This window comes from Eschrichtius robustus, chromosome 1, assembly GCF_028021215.1.
Source record: "Eschrichtius robustus isolate mEscRob2 chromosome 1, mEscRob2.pri, whole genome shotgun sequence".
NCBI lineage: Eukaryota > Metazoa > Chordata > Mammalia > Artiodactyla > Eschrichtiidae > Eschrichtius > Eschrichtius robustus.
This window is the reverse complement of record NC_090824.1, coordinates 4406020-4423025: the sequence shown is the minus strand read 5'-3', so window position 1 is coordinate 4423025 and position 17006 is coordinate 4406020. Positions and strand designations below refer to the sequence as shown.

The window sequence follows — 17006 nt, the reverse complement described above, 5'->3', positions numbered from 1 at the left end:
TTGTTGTGGAGCGTGGACTCTAGGTGCGCGAGCTTCAGTAGTTGTGGCACGTGAGCTCAGTATTTGTGGTGCACGGGCTTAGTTGCTCTGCAGCATGTGGGATCTTCCCGGACCAGGGCTCGAACCTGTGTCCCCTGCATTGGCAGGCAGATTCTTAACCACTGCGCCACTGGGGAAGTCTATGGGTATTGAGTTTATGGGCAGATGTTAGTGTTATTTAGGACTCTTACCTGGGGTATGTAAGTGATATTATTGTTAGTGAATGAAGGAAGAGGTTATTTATTTATTTATTTATTTACTTATTTATTTATTTATTTATTTTGAGGTTATTTAAAAGAGGGCAAACATGGACCAATGAGGATATTGTGTCATCAAAAATGGTTTATTAATCTCACTGTACTCTTCTGCCGTGCATATAAATAAAAGGAGACTGGGCTATGCCCACTTTGGGTAAAGAGCCATAGAGATAGTTACCTAGAAAAGTATTTTAGACCATTTTGCATTTGCTTTGAAAAAATGAACAAGTTATTCCATGAATAAATAAATAAAAAATAAACAAATATATGAATAAAGTCATAAAGTAGGGTCAAGCATGGTGAGAATGTATCAGGAAACAGTGATGTAAATTTACCTCATTCTAATCAAGGAAGACCTATAAAGAAGGTAATATGGGCTCTTACCTATGTGAGTAAGGTTTAATAGAAATAATTTGGAACAGGCATAGTTCTTAATTATTCTACTAGGATGTAAATTTAGCAGTTGTCATCATATTATGTACATTAATAATTAAAAAAAAATAAAAAGAGGGCAATACTTGGGTTAATTGAGTGTGATGAAAACAGGGTTTTATGATAAATCTGTTACAGCAAGACTAAGGTCTCTTAAAAAAAAATCTACACTGCCTCTTCAATTTTCTAAAATCTGTTTTTTACTGCACAGATTCAATATACGCCAATCTGATTTATTCATTACCAGTGATGAAGATCTCGGCTGTCACTTCTGTGGATAAAAAGCAAAGGGACTCATGTAAGTAAAAAAGTTTGTGTTCTTGGTTTGAAGGTAATTCATGTGGTCCATGGAATTGTTTCAAAGGAATGAGTGGCTACTGCAGACATAAAATCAAAAGATGTCACATATGGACCACTGCTGAGAAGGTGTAATGAACCATGGGTTAAGACTGATCCATTTTAGTGAAACTGAGATCCGTTAAAAACAAAGTTGGAGGGTTTTGCATTCATTTTCACAGTTGCTTAATATTGCATTTTATTTTTGCGCAACATTTTAAGAATATTTCTCAGTTGATAACAGTCTAGGTTGTTAAATCATGGAGGAGGGGGCACCTAGGAAGATAGAAAGTATTGTCAGTGCTCTAGTTGTGGGGTAGGGTAGTAGGTTCATTGTAGTACTTTTAAAATATGAAGAAATTATATGAAAGATGAGCAAGCAGAGAGTAGTAAAACACATGGGATGGGCATGAAGCAAGGTTATTGATTAGTCTATATGTGAAACACTGAGAGCCAATTAAAAATAGATCTCATTTGCTAGCTCTGTGGGGGAATAAATAGCTGTAAACAGCTCTCTGCAATATTCAAAGATCTTGCTCTTGGGTTTTTGTGATTCATGGGAATTATTTTTTTTTTAAATCAATGAAACCGTGAATGAAATAATCAGTAAATAATGAATGCATAAACAATCCATAAACAAGAGCTTGGATCAATGATGAGAGTTCTGGGGTATATGAATCAAGAATTTTGATTAAACCCTAACTCTGAGGTCCATTAGAAAAAGACTTAGTTTTTCCCTCTAAGGGAATAGAGTTCAGAGCCAATCGGGGATCTGTTCTTAGGTCTTAGTGGTTCCTGGTTATGGGGTGTATTGATGTAAATGAATCAATGAATGCATGAATGAATAAATGAATAAATGTGTGAGTGAATGAAGACAAAACAGGTTACACATGAGTGTCCACGCTGGCATTCTGGGTTGGTGGGAGGATGATCTAGTCATGTATTTCTGTGGGTAATCAGCCTGTGGGCAATTGTTAGCAGTTTTGGTGTTCAAGTATAGATCCTCAGGTAATTATTTATGGTTATAAGTTATTGAATTAATATGACTGTATCTCAAATGATTGTTTAAAAAAGGGCAGACTGTGAACAAATATAGAGCATGTGATGTGAAGTAAGGTTAATGACTGATCCTGGTCAGATTATTCCATTGAAAATTAAATAAATAAATGAAAGGATTTGTAAAGTCATAAAGTAAGATAAAGCTAGGATTATTTGTGAGAATGTGCCACGATGCTAGATTTAAAATTTATCCACTTCTGCACAAAGTTTGTGAAAATAATTAGTAGGTTATTAACTAAGAGCAGGGAGTATAGAGCCATGCACCGTAATGTTTAAAAGCCTTATTCTTGAGTTAGGTGTTGGATTCAATGATGCTTGTTACTACATAGCTTAAAATTAAAGATAGAATAAGTTGATAAATTAAAAAGGATTGCAGCTTTTGCACCAATAATGAGAATGTGATATGATCCAAGTTTATGATTAATCTGGCAGTGCAGAGCTCACATCCATTTAAAAACATCTAATATAGACTATTTAGAATTGGCTTTTTCCTTTACTGAATGAACATACCACAGCCAACTCAATCATTTTCTAATGGCGAATATTGTAGCTGTTGCCTTTGTCAGTAAAGAGCACAGAGACCAATATAAATAACTGTTAAAGTTAATGTTCTTAATTTGGGGAGTTTGTTCATGGATTTTTAAGGAGTTATTTTTTAAAAACTGGTTTTACATATATAAATAAAATTAAAGAACACCAAACATCGACCAAGAATGGGAATGTTATGAACCAAGGTTCATGATTAATCATTTTTAGGGCCACATAATATCCCATTTTAGTTTGACCCCCAAATATATTTAGAAATTCATTCCTTGATGAAGATCAAGGTCATTTACCTGTTGAGGATGGAGAACATAGGAAGAAAATTACATTGTTTTAGTTGTGAGGGAAGATGGTGGCTCATAGTTTTTATTCTACCATCTTTACAATATGGACAAATTAGGTAAAGAGACAAGCAAAAATCTTTTATCAATATGGCATTGCTATGAAGCACAACTGTTGATTAATCCGTACATGCAACACAGAGGTGCATTGAAAGAAGACATTAAATGTATTAGTTCTGTGGGACAAGTGTGAACAGACCTTCCTTAGTAACAATCACTCATCCTGTTCTTGGCATTTATAATTCATGGATATTGATTGTATTATAATTTATGCATGTAAAAATGATCCAGAAAGGAAGATATGAATGAAGAAGACAAAAAATGCAAAGTCTGGATCCATGATGAGTGTCTTGGGGTGTCGGAATTAAGGATTCTGATTAAACTCTATAGCTCTGAGGTCGTTATAAGAAGAGATCTAGTTATCCACTCTATGGTAAGTGTGCTTGTGGCATAAGAAAGGAATATTCAGGATCCTGTTCTTGGGCTACGTGTTCCATGGGTATGGACTTTTGTTTTTAAACGTCTCTTTTGGAGTGTAATTGCTTTACAATGGTGTGTTAGTTTCTGCTGTATAGCAAAGTGAATCAGCTATACATACACATATATCCCCGTTTCTCCTCCCTCTTGCATCTCCCTCCCACCTTCCCTATGGATATTTTTTATTATAAATGAAACAATGCATGAGTAAAGAAAGACATGAAGGAATGAATAAAGACAAGGAAAGCCATACACTGTTCAATTATGAGAGTATGTTTTCAAATATTTCTGAAGCACTGAGGTCTAGGAAAATAAATATATCAAGGTTTTACCTCTTTCAGCAGGGAGCAAATAGCCAAGTATGCCCAAGATTGAATGTTGTTATTATGGATTGATGGTGGGTTCCTGATCGTTTATTTTGTTAAGAAAAGGGCAAAATGTTTGCACAAATAATTAAATATCTAATGGGACAAAAATCAGGGACCAGCGACGAGAATACGTCCTATAACGCGAGTTATGATTGATTTGAGATGGTTGACTGTGAGTATATGATCACATGTTAATATTATTGGAAAGTTTTTGTCCAGTGGGTTATAATTATAATAGTGACGTATTATAATTATATATTGCTGTTAGTGAATGAATGGATTCATGTTTTACTTAAAAGATGCAAATCGCACACCAACGAGGAGCTCTATTGTGAAATAAGCATAGTGATGATCCTGTTTTACACAGTTGATTTCCATACTTTAAAAAAAAATCTAGGCTTTTCCAATTTTGCATAATGTGCACATAGACAGATGCACATAATAGTATTTTGTTTCTGGGTTGCTGCCCATTTTAGCATTTTCTGTTTTCTTTATATAATGAGCAGCTGGTGCACTTACTCCACGAGTAATTAAATGAATGAATGAATGAATGAGTGAGTGAGTGAATGAATGAATACAGAAAGAAGAGTCAAGCTTGGGCCATGAAAAACAAGGATTAAAATTTGTCCAATTTGCACAAGAAAGATTCATTCAAAAGGAAATCTGAGTTAAAGTTCTGCCTTGTGGGTTAGATTGTGGATTCAGTGGTGTTCATTATATTGCTTAAAATGAGAAGTAAATAATTGAGTAAATAAAAAATAGTGATATTCTTGGGTCAAAGAAGTGAAACAAGTTTTAGGTCTAATGTAGAACTCTACAATTAGTATCCTCTAAACATACCTAAATTCATGATGTTTCGTTATTTTTAAAGCCTGCTCTTCACCTCAGAATTAACACACCATAACTGATTTAATCATATCCAGTGAAGACGCATTTGGCTGATACCTCTCTATTTAGGAAGCATACACACCAAGGTGGGTAACATTCAAAGTTTATGTTCTTGGTTAGGGGAGTTTGTTCATTTGTGCTCAATGCAATATTAAAAAAAGTACATAGCTAGATAAAAGTATAAAATTAAAGAAGGCTGTACATTACCAATGACAAGAATAGCTTATGAACCATAGGTAATGATGTTTAATTCACTTCTGCACAACTGATGACTCCTACAAAACGATGGAAGTGTTTCCCACATTTTCAGAGATGTTTGCTACTCTCTTTTATATTTACATGCCAGTTGATATCAACATTTTTCCCTTCAAAAGATCTCAGTGAGAGGGAGCATGTATGTCCTACATTGAGGGTCATTGCAAAGAGATCTAGTGTTATTGGCTCTACAGGAAATGAGCATATAGATAGATCATAGTAACATTCGAGGATCTTATTTTCAAGATTCTGTAATTTATATGTAGTGATTGTGTTATTATTGGACTAGTGAATGAATCAATAAACAAAGGGATAAAGGATTGAAGAGAAAGAGTGCTGAGCCTGGACCAATGATGACTCCTAGAGTGGAGGTTAGGTCCGAATCCAAAATTGTAATTAATTCCTATCTCAAAATCTGTGGCCTATTGAGTAAAAGGCATAAGGTAAACTCCTTGGGAAATGAACTCATGAATGGATAAAGAAATATGTAAATGAATGAAGATAAGGAGGGCCACACAGAGACCAATTATGGAATTATGTAATAAAGATTATTATTAGTGCCTGTTTGAAACACAGGGTTCCACAGATGAAGAGATTAAAGCTCTGAACCCTTCCATAGGGACAGTATAGACAGAGATACCTAAGAGTCCAGGTTGCTGCTTTCATTGCTGGTTTGGTTGTTTTAATTAGAAAAGGAGAAAAAAAAAAAAAGTTTACATAAAGGGTTGCTTTAATAATTGTCTTATTGAGAGAGGACCAAGCATGAACCAATACTGAGACTGTGTCATATGAGCAGAGTTAGGATTAATCTAACTCTTTTCGCTGAGTCTTATTTTTAAAAAAATCAAAAGAGGATTTAGTCAGTTATGTCCATGCACCATGAGCGCTAAGCAGGATATTCAATGCTCTTATGCAGTGCCTTGGTTTTCATTGATATTGATATGTTGTTATAAAAGAATGAAGGAATGTATTTTATATATAGATTAGTTATTCAAAAGAAGGCCAAGGAAGGGCCAGTGAGGAACATGTGTTATGAACCAGAGGTAATGATTACTCCAGTTATACCCAAATGTTGTCCAGATAAAGAACGAGAATTCTGGGTTTCTCCCCACTTTGGCTAAAAGTGGTCAAGCACGGACCAATGGGACTGATATAGAAATTCACATGGAGAAGTTCTTTAGAAAAATGGGTAAATAATTTATTTCATGCCTGATTAATATGCGAATCAATAAATGAATCACTAGATATATAAATCAGAAAAAATTGTGTGAATTGGTGAGACTATACCACAAAACAAAGATTTACATTTATCCAATTTTACACAAGTGAGATCCATTAAAAGCAATCACCAGGCTGTTAAATTTATGAATAGGGAGTATGGAGACACAATTTATGATAGATAAAGGTTCTTATTCTCATATTGGTGTTCATTGTATTATTTAAAAATAAAAATTAAATGAATCAACAAATAAAGAGCGCCATTCTTGGGCAATGATGAAATTATTAAATGACCCAAATTTATAATTAATCAAATACTGAAAAACTAACTTCCATTAAAGAAAATCTAACTATAGGCTCTTTCTTTTTTTGGAAAGTCTGTGTTTTCACCAAGTGAACGTACTACAGATGATTTAATCATTACCTAATGCTAAAGATCTTGGCTTTTACAAATTTGGTGGGTAAGGACAGAAGAGAGTGATGTAAGTAACAGAGTTTATGTTCTTGGGTTGGGCGGTTGGTTTATGGGTGTTACTTAAAGTTTTCAAAGTAATAATTGGGTATATTAATAAATAAAACCAAATAGCACCAACATGGACCAGAATTGGGATTTATGATTGATTAATCTGATTTAGTACTCTTTTTTAAAAATAAATTTATTTATTTATTTATTTTTGGCTGCGTTGGGTCTTCGTTGCTGTGCGCGGGCTTTCTCTAGCTGCGGCGAGCGGGGGCTACTCTTCGTTGAGGTGTGCAGGCTTCTCATTGTGGTGGCTTCTCTTGTTGTGGCGCACGGGCTCGTTGCAGAGCACGGACTCTAGGCACGCGGGCTCAGAAGTTGTGGCTTGCGACGTCTAGAGCACAGGCTCAGTAGGTGTGGCGCACAGGCTTAGTTGCTCCGCGGCATGTGGGATCTTCCCGGACCAGGGCTCAAACCCGTGTCCCCTGCATTGGCAGGTGGATTCTTAAGCACTGTGCCACAGGGAAGCCCTGATTTAGTACTCTTCAAGTCCAATAAAAAAGATGCAGGTGTTTCCTTCACTTTCAGGGCTGCTTCTCAGTGTGTTTTATTTTTGTAGTGCAATTCATTTAAGTACTGCTCCATTGTTAAAGATTTAAGCTATTAATTTTTTGAGGGAGGAGCACGTAAGAAGATGGAAAAAATTGTTCTAGTTGTGGACTGAGACTATGGGTCCCTTAGTTATTCACTGCATCATCTTTAAATGAAAAGGGCCAAGCGTGGACCAATGGGACTGATACGAAGCAAGGATGCTGATTAACTTACATGTGCAAAAAGCACATATATATATTGCAAAAAATGGCTGTTAACACTGTGGGAAATAGGCATATAGCCCGTTATTAATGATATTCAAGGATGTTGTTCTTGGGCTTTTTGATTCATGAGAATTGATTATATTATTATTAGTGAATCAATGAATAAAGGAATAAACAATGCATAAAAAAGGAAGATTAAGATGCCCAATATAGACCAATGATGAGTATTCTGAGGTGTGTCAATCAAAGATTTTGATTAAGCTCTGTAACTTAGAGATTTATTAGAAAAAAGAAATCTTGTTTATTTCCTTTGTGGAAGAGGGGCTTACAGCGAAAGTCAGGAGTAGTCAAAGATGTGGTTCTTGAGCTTTAGTTCTTCATGCCTGTGAAATGTATTATAAGTGAAGCAATGCAAGAATAAATGAAAAAGTGTAAATGAATGATGACCAATGATTCAAGTCTGCAATGAAACAAGGATTATTATTTAAATATATTATTTCCTGAAGCACTGAGTTTCATAACCTAAATAGATCAAGTCTCTCTTAACTGTTTTACATATAGGATATATTCTATTCCAGGAGTCCATGTTGTTTCGGGGTTGGTGTTGGGTAGTTGGTTGTCAGTTTATTTAGAAAAGGAACAAGTCATTTACATTAAAAATAATTGTTTAAATAAGTGCCTAATTGAAAGAAGGCCAAGCATGGACTAATCCTGGGAATATGATAGTATATGTGATCAAATCAATTCAGTTCACTGACTATTATTTTAAAAAACAAGAAAGGATCTAACAAGTTATATCTGTGGACAATGAGCGTATGGGCAGAAACTAGTATTAGTCAGTATTCTCGTTCAGGGTCTTGGCTTGCATTCATTTTGGATGTGTTGTTAAAAGTGAATAAATGAATGAGTTCACGTTTGGTCAATGATTTCAAAGAAGGTAGTACACGGGTCAGTGAGGAGCAGGCTTCATGAAACAAAGATAATGACTAAACCATTTTAGATGAAAAAAAAGAAATCTAGTCTTATCTCACTTTGGACAGAGAGCATGTCAGCAGTTGCATGAAATGGTATTTCAACTCTGAATACCGGTGGGTTTTACTCTTTTTCTTTAAAAAGATGAATAAATGATCACATTATTCTTTGAGTATTTAAATAAGAGAAAAACATGAGTAAGTCAGTGGATGAAAAATTAGGGTACATCTTGGACCAATATTTCATGGCACACTCTAAGCAACGCCTGAATGTGGTCCTTTAAAAAAGATGAATGAGGCTGTGAACTGTGTGGCTGGGGAGTATATAGATCAATAGAAGTACCAGTTACATTAATTATTCTCATGTTAGGTGGTAGATTTAACAGCATTCACTGCATTAATTAAAAACTAAACAGTAAACAAGTCAATATGTGAAAAGTCAATTATAAGAATGTGATAGGAACCAAGGTTTATGATTAATCTAGTACCTCATGACTCCAGTTCGTTAAAATAAAGTTAAATTTATCTTGTTCCATTCTCTATAAAAATGTGCATCTTACGTCACAGAATGAAAGCACTATAGCTGATAATTATTCAATAGTCATAAGATTTTAGTTTTTACCTCTGGGTAAGGAGTCTAGAGACTCTGGTAGACGACAGTCAAAATTCATGTCCTTGGTGAAGGTGATTTGTTCATCCTGACATTATGTTAAAGGAAAAAATACTAAATACATAAATAAAATCAAAGTATGCCATGCAGGGACCAATAATGGTAATTAACCAAATTTTACGAGTAATCCAATTAAGGGCAACTGAGATTCATTAAAAATGATGGAGGGCTTTTATTCATCTTCAGAGTTTTTAATATTTTATTTTATTTTATACCATGGTTAATTTAGTTTAAACCTTTCCTCAGTGATAAAGAACTAGGCCATAACTCCTTGAAGGGGGAGTAGATAAGAGAAGAGAAAATAGTATTAATGTCCTCATGGTGAGATATGACAGTGGTTGGTTGATCATTGTATTGTATTAGTTATTTATTGCTGTGTAACAAACTACCCTACAAATGAGTGGCTGAAAACAACAGTAAATATTTGTTACCTATCACAGTTTCTGTGGGGCAGGAGTCCAGGAGAGGATTAGTGGGCAGTTTTGGCTTAGGGTCTTTTGTGAGGTTGTAGTCAAGATGTCAGGTAGAATTGTAGATATGTGAAAGCTTGGGCTGGAGGATCTGCCTCCATGGCTCACTTACATGGCTAGAAAGTTGGTGCTGGTTGTTGGCGGGAGGCCACAATTTCTTCCTACATGGGCCTCTCCTCAGGACTGCTTGAGTATCCTTACAACATGACAGCTGACTTCCCCAAGAGTAATAACTACAAGAGAAAGGGAGGTGGAAAACGCAATGTATTTATAACCTAGATTCAGAAGTCATACGCCATCACTCTCTCAAGTATTCTGTTGGTTATAGAGGCCAGGCATGATTTAATATGGGAGGAGATTGCGCAAGGCTACGAATACCAGGCGTCATGGATCATTGGGTGCCATCTTGGAGGCTGGCTACCACAGCTACCGTCTTTAAAACGTGGAAAAATTAAATAAAAGAAGGACAAACATGGACAAGGTATAAATATGGGATTGGCATGAAGCAAGTAAGCTGATAATCTCTATGTATAATGCTGAGATCTGCTGCAAAAAAGATGTAGCCTCTTAGTTTTATGGAAAACAAGCCTATAGATTGAGCTTCGTAACATTCTAGGATATTGTTTTTAGTTTTTTTAATTTTATTTTTACACACTGACTTCAGTATTATTAGTGACTTAATGAGGGAATCAGTAAACAAAAGTATGCCTGAATGGAAAAGGTGCAAAGTTTGGACCAGTGAATATCTGGGGTGCCTGAATCAATGATTTTGATTAAACCCTATAACTCTGAGGCCAGAGACCTAGTTAATGCCTATATGGTAAATGAACTTACAGCAGAAGTTAATAAGATTCAGGATTTTGTTAGGCTATTAAGGTTCGTAGGTCTGTATTCTATTACTGTAAGTGAATTAATGAACAAAGAAATATATATATATATATATTTAATATATATATATATATATATTTAATATATATATATAAATGAAGACAAGGAAAGCCATATGTGGCCCAATTATGAGTGTTTGTTTAATATATTTTTTATTATTAATATTTTTCTGAAATACTCAGTTCCAATATGAATCTATTTGGGTAAGTGGCATATAGAGATAAATACCTGGAAATCAATGTTGTTCTGCATTATTTGGGCAGTGCTGGTTGCTTATTGAAAATAAAAAGATATGATCTAATTGGTTATGTCTGGGAGTAATGAGCACATGAGCAGCTATAAATACCTTTGAAATTTCTGATCCAGTTTCTATGTTCAATGGTACTGGTGATATTATGAGTGAATGTATAAATACAGTCATCTTTCAACCAGTTATTTTGAAGAAGGTAAAGCGGGATTTCTCAACCTCGCACTATTGGCATTTTGAGCTGGGTAATTCATTGCTGTTGTAGCGCTGTCCTGTGCACTGTAGAATGTTTGGTAACTTCACTGACTTCTACTAACTAGATGCCAGTATTGACCCCCTCTCCCAGTGTGACAACCAAAAATATCTCAACGTTGACAAATGTCCTCTGGGGGCAATATCGCCCCCATTGAGGACCACTAGGTAAAGCATGGACCAAAGAGGAACATGTGTTAAAAGACAATGTGACTCATTTGTCCTATTGTTCCTTACTGATATTAAGACAAAGAAAAATCAAACTAGGCTCTTCCCACATTATCTCAGGTTCATGTGTATCTAATTGTGTTGCAATCTGAGTTGTTGATGGATTGATCATATTGTGTTTTCTCTGGAAAAATAAATTGATGTTCAAATTATTCATGAGTACAAAAGTAAATGAATAAATAAAACAATGAATGGATAAATAAATACACAAAGTCAGGTCTAGCATGGACTATTGGTGAAATGTGCCATGAAAGAAGTATTTAAGTGAATCCAATCTTGCACAAGTGACATCTACTCAACCTAAGTTGAGCTGTGAAAGAAAATAAGATGGAGGACATCTTCATCCGTTTCAGAGTGGATGATTATTCCACTGTATTTTTGTACCACAGCTAATTTAAGTTTCCTCAAGTGACCTAGGCTATTGACTCTTTGATGAGCGCACATAAGAAGATGGTTGATGTTGTCAGGACTCCTATTGTGGGGTAAAGATTGTGGGTTCATGGTCATCGTATCATGTTTAAAACAGGGACAAATTAAATGAAAAGGAGTAAGCATGGATCTGCCACGAGTACAGAATTTCTAAGAAGCAAAGAAGTTAATTAATCCCTGTGTGTGACTTTGAGGTTCATACATTGATCTTAGCAATATCAGAGTTCTTAATTTTGGGATTTTTGTGTGTTGACTTTTTATTGTTAGTGAATCACTGAATGAGTCAATCAATAAATGTGCAAATGAATGAAGAAAGAGTGCCAAGCCTAAACCAATGATGAGTATCCTGGGGTGTCTGAATCTGAAATTTTGATTAAGGCTTATAGCTCTGAGATCTATTAGAAAAAGAAAATTACCCTGTTATCTCTGTGGGAAATGATCGTATAGCAGAAGTGAGGAAGTGTCAGTTTTTATTCTTGGTCTGTTGAGGTTCTTGAGTATAGATTATATTTTAAGTAAATCAGTGTGTGAATAAAATACGTAAATGAATGAAGACAAGGAAGGCCCTGAATGGATCAATTATGAGAGTATGCAATTAAATAAGGAACAAGACTAACATGATTTAGAAATGCTGAGTTCCAATAAAATTAAATAGATCAAAGCTCTTACACTTTTGAGTAAGAAACATAAAAGATAATTTTATATGAGTCAATGTTGCAATTGATGAAAAGCAAATTTTTTGTTTTTTTGTTCTTTTTTTTTTTTTTGGATGTTGCTTACTTTTCTAAAAGACTTAATTTTTTTAGAGCAGTTTTAGGTTCATGGCACAATTGAGAGGAATGTACATAGATTTCCCATAATCCCCCTGGCTCTGCATGTATATAGCCTCCCCCATTATCAACATCCTGCACCAGAGGGGTACATTTGTTATAATTGATGAACCTTCACTGACACATCATTTTCACCCAAAGTCCATAGTTGACCTCCGGGTTCACTCTTGGTTGTAAATTCAGTGGTTTTGGACAAATGTATAATGACATGTATCCACCATTATAGTATCATACAGAATATTTCGCTGCCCTAAAAATCCTCTGTGCTCCATTCATCCTTCTCTCCCCTTAACCTCTGGCAACCTCTCCATTTACTGTCCCCCTAGTTTTGCCTTTTTCAGAATGTAATAATGTTGGAATTATACAGTACATAGCCATTTCATATTGTCTTTTTAAATTTAGTAATATGTGTTTAAGGTTCCTTCACACCATTTTATGGCTTTGATAGCTCATTTCTTTTTAGTGAAGAATAATCTTCCATCATTTTGATGTAACACAGTTTATCCATTCACCTACTGAAGGATATCTTGGCTGCTTCCAAGTTTTGGCAATTATGAATAAAGCTGCTATAAATATCCATGTGGAGGTTTCTGTCTGGACATAAGTTTTCAGCTCCTTTGGGTAAATACCAAGGAGTGTGATTTCTGGATCGTATGGTAAGAAGATGTTTAGTTTCGTAAGGAACTGCCAAATATCTATTCTAATAGATGAGTAGTGGTATTTCATTGTTTTAATTTGCATTTCCCTCATGACATATGATGTGGAGAATCTTTTCATATGCTTATTTGCTGTCTGTATATCTTCTTTGGTGAGGTATCTGTTGAGGTCTTTGACTCATTTTTTTTTTAATAGATCTTTATTGGAGTATAATTGCTTCACAATACTATGTTAGTTTCTGTTGCACAACAAAGTGAATCAGCCATATGCATACACATGTCCCCATATCCCCTCCCTCATAAGCTTCCCTCCCGTCCTCCCTGTTCCACCCCTATAGGTCATCCCAAAGCACCGAGCTGATCTCCCTGTGCTATGCTGCTGCTTCCCACCAGCCAACTATTTTACATTCAGTAGTGTATATACGTCGATGCCACTCTCACTTCGCCCCAGCTTCACCCTCCCACCCATGTCTTCAAGTCCATTCTCTATGCTTACCTCTTTATTCCTGCCCTGCAACTAGGTTCAGCAGTACCATTTTTTTTTTTTTTTAGATTCCATATATATGTGTTAGCATGCGGTATTTGTTTTTCTCTTTCTGACTTACTTCACTCTGTATGACAGACTCTGGGTCCATCCACCTCACTACAAATAACTCAATTTCGTTTCTTTTTTGTTTTGAATTTTATTTATTTTTTATACAGCAGGTTCTTACTAGTCATCAATTTTATACACATCAGTGTATACATGTCAATCCCAATCGCCCAATTCAGCACACCACCATCCCCACCCCCCCGTGGCTTTCCCCCCTTGGTGTCCATACGTTTGTTCTCTACATCTGTGTTTCAACTTCTGCCCTGCAAACCGGTTCATCTGTACCATTTTTCTAGGTTCCACATACATGTGTTAATATAAAATATTTGTTTTTCTCTTTCTGACTTACTTCACTCTGTATGACAGTCTCTAGATCCATCCACGTCTCAACAAATGACCCAATTTCGTTCCTTTTTATGGCTGAGTAATATTCCATTGTATATATGTACCACGACTTCTTTATCCATTCATCTGTCGATGGGCATTTAGGTTGCTTCCATGACCTGGCTATTGTAAATAGTGCTGCAATGAACATTGGGGTGCATGTGTCTTTTTGAATTATGGTTTTCTCTGGGTATAGGCCCAGTAGTGGGATTGCTGGATCATATGGTAATTCTATTTTTATTTTTTTAAGGAACCTCCATACTGTTCTCCATAGTGGCTGTATCAATTTACATTCCCACCAACAGTGCAAGAGGGTCCCCTTTTCTCCACACCCTCTCCAGCATTTGTTGTTTGTAGATTTTCTGATGACGCCCATTCTAACTGGTGTGAGGTGATACCTCATTGTACTTTTGATTTGCATTTCTCTAATAATTAGTGATGTTGAGCAGCTTTTCATGTGCTTCTTGGCCATCTGTATGTCTTCTTTGGAGAAATGTCTATTTAGGTCTTCAGCCCATTTTTGGGTTGGGTTGTTTGTTTCTTTAATATTGAGCTGCATGAGCTGTTTATATATTTTGGAGATTAATCCTTTGTCCATTGATTCATTTGCAAATATTTTCTCCCATTCTGAGGGTTGTCTTTTCGTCTTGTTTATGGTTTCCTTTGCTGTGCAAAAGCTTTTAAGTTTCATTAGGTCCCATTTGTTTACTTTTGTTTTTATTTCCATTACTCTAGGAGGTGGATCAAAAAAGATCTTGCTGTGATTTATGTCAAAGAGTGTTCTTCCTATGTTTTCCTCTAAGAGTTTTTTGGTGTCCGGTCTTAAATTTAGGTCTCGAATCCATTTTGAGTTTATTTTTGTGTATGGTGTTAGGGAGTGTTCTAATTTCATTCTTTTACATGTAGCTGTCCAGTTTTCCCAGCACCACTTGTTGAAGAGACTGTCTTTTCTCCATTGTATATCCTTGCCTCCTTTGTCATAGATCAGTTGACCATAGGTGCATGGGTTTATCTCTGGGCTTTCTATCTTGTTGCATTGATCTATGTTTCTGTTTTTGTGCCAGTACCATATTGTCTTGATTAGTGTAGCTTTGTAGTATAGTCTGAAGTCAGGGAGTCTGATTCCTCCTGCACCGTTTTTTTCCCCTCAAGATTGCTTTGTCTATTCGGGGTCTTTTGTGTCTCCATACAAATTTTAAGATATTTTGTTCTAGTTCTGTAAAAAATGCCATTGGTAATTTGATAGGGATTGCATTGAATCTGTAGATTGCTTTGGGTGGTATAGTCATTTTCACAATATTGATTCTTCCAATCCAAGAACACGTTATATCTCTCCATCTGTTGGTATCATCTTTAATTTCTTTCATCAGTGTCTTATAGTTTTCTGCGTACAGGTCTTTTGTCTCCCTAGGTAGGTTTATTCCTAGGTCTTTTATTCTTTTTGTTGCAATGGTAAATGGGAGTGTTTCCTTAATTTCTCTTTCAGATTTTTCATCATTAGTGTATAGGAATGCAAGAGATTTCTGTGCATTAATTTTGTATCCTGCAACTTTACCAAATTCATTGATTAGCTCTAGTAGTTTTCTGGTGGCATTTTTAGGATTCTCTATGTATAGTATCATGTCATCCGCAACCAGTGACAGTTTTACTTCTTCTTTTCCAATTTGTATTCCTTTTATTTCTTTTTTCTTCTCTGATTGCCGTGGTGAGGACTTCCAAAACTATGTTGAATAAGAGTGGTGAGAGTGGACATCCTTGTCTTGTTCCTGATCTTAGAGGAAATGCTTTCAGTTTTTCACCATTGAGAATGATGTTTGCTGTGGGTTTGTCGTATATGGCCTTTATTATGTTGAGGTAGGTTCCCTCTATGCCCACTTTCTGGAGAGTTTTAATCATAAATCGGTGTTGAATTTTGTCAAAAGCTTTTTCTGCATCTATTGAGATGATCATATGGTTTTTATTCTTCAGTTTGTTAATATGGTGTATCACATTGATTGATTTACATATATTGAAGAATCCTTGCATCCCTGGGATAAATCCCACTTGTTCTTGGTGTATGATCCTTTTAATGTGTTGTTGGATTCTGTTTGCTAGTATTTTGTTGAGGATATTTGCGTCTATATTCATCAATGATATTGGTCTGTAATTTTCTTTTTTTGTAGTATCTTTGTCTGGTTTTGGTATCAGGGTGATGGTGGCCTCATAGAATGAGTTTGGGAGTGTTCCTTCCTCTGCAATTTTTTGGAAGAGTTTGAGAAGGATGGGTGTTAGCTCTTCTCCAAATGTTTGATAGAATTCACCTGTGAAGCCATCTGGTCCTGGTCTTTTGTTCGTTGGAAGATTTCTAATCACAGTTTCAATTTCATTACTTGTGATTGGTCTGTTCATATTTTCTATTTCTTCCTGGTTCAGTCTTGGAAGGTTATACCTTTCTAAGAATTTGTCCATTTCTTCCAGGTTGTCCATTTTATTGGCATAGAGTTGCTTGTAGTAGTCTCTTAGGATGCTTTGTATTTCTGCGGTGTCTGTTGTAACTTGTCCTTTTTCATTTCTAATTTTATTGATTTGAGTCCCCTCCCTCTTTTTCTTGATGAGTCTGGCTAATGGTTTATCAATTTTGTTTATCTTCTCAAAGAACCAGCTTTTAGTTTTATTGATCTTTGCTATTGTTTTCTTTGTTTCTATTTCATTTATTTCTGCTCTGATCTTTATGATTTCTTTCCTTCTGCTAACTTTGGGTTTTGTTTGTTCTTCTTTCTCTAGTTCCTTTAGGTGTAAGGTTAGATTGTTTACTTGAGATTTTTCTTGTTTCTTGAGGTAGGCTTGTATTGCTATAAACTTCCCTCTTAGAACAGCTTTTGCTGCATCCCATAGGTTTTGGATCATCGTGTTTTCATTGTC

At 35.6% G+C, this 17006-nt stretch overlaps 1 non-coding gene across 1 annotated transcript; it reads left to right on the top strand.

Moving 5' to 3' along the window:
* Positions 1-1709: 1709 nt before the first annotated feature.
* On the top strand, positions 1710-1779 carry LOC137752462 (small nucleolar RNA SNORD113/SNORD114 family). Its single transcript, XR_011071183.1, has one exon. It is a non-coding gene; the product is annotated as a small nucleolar RNA SNORD113/SNORD114 family (small nucleolar RNA).
* Positions 1780-17006: the final 15227 nt, after the last annotated feature.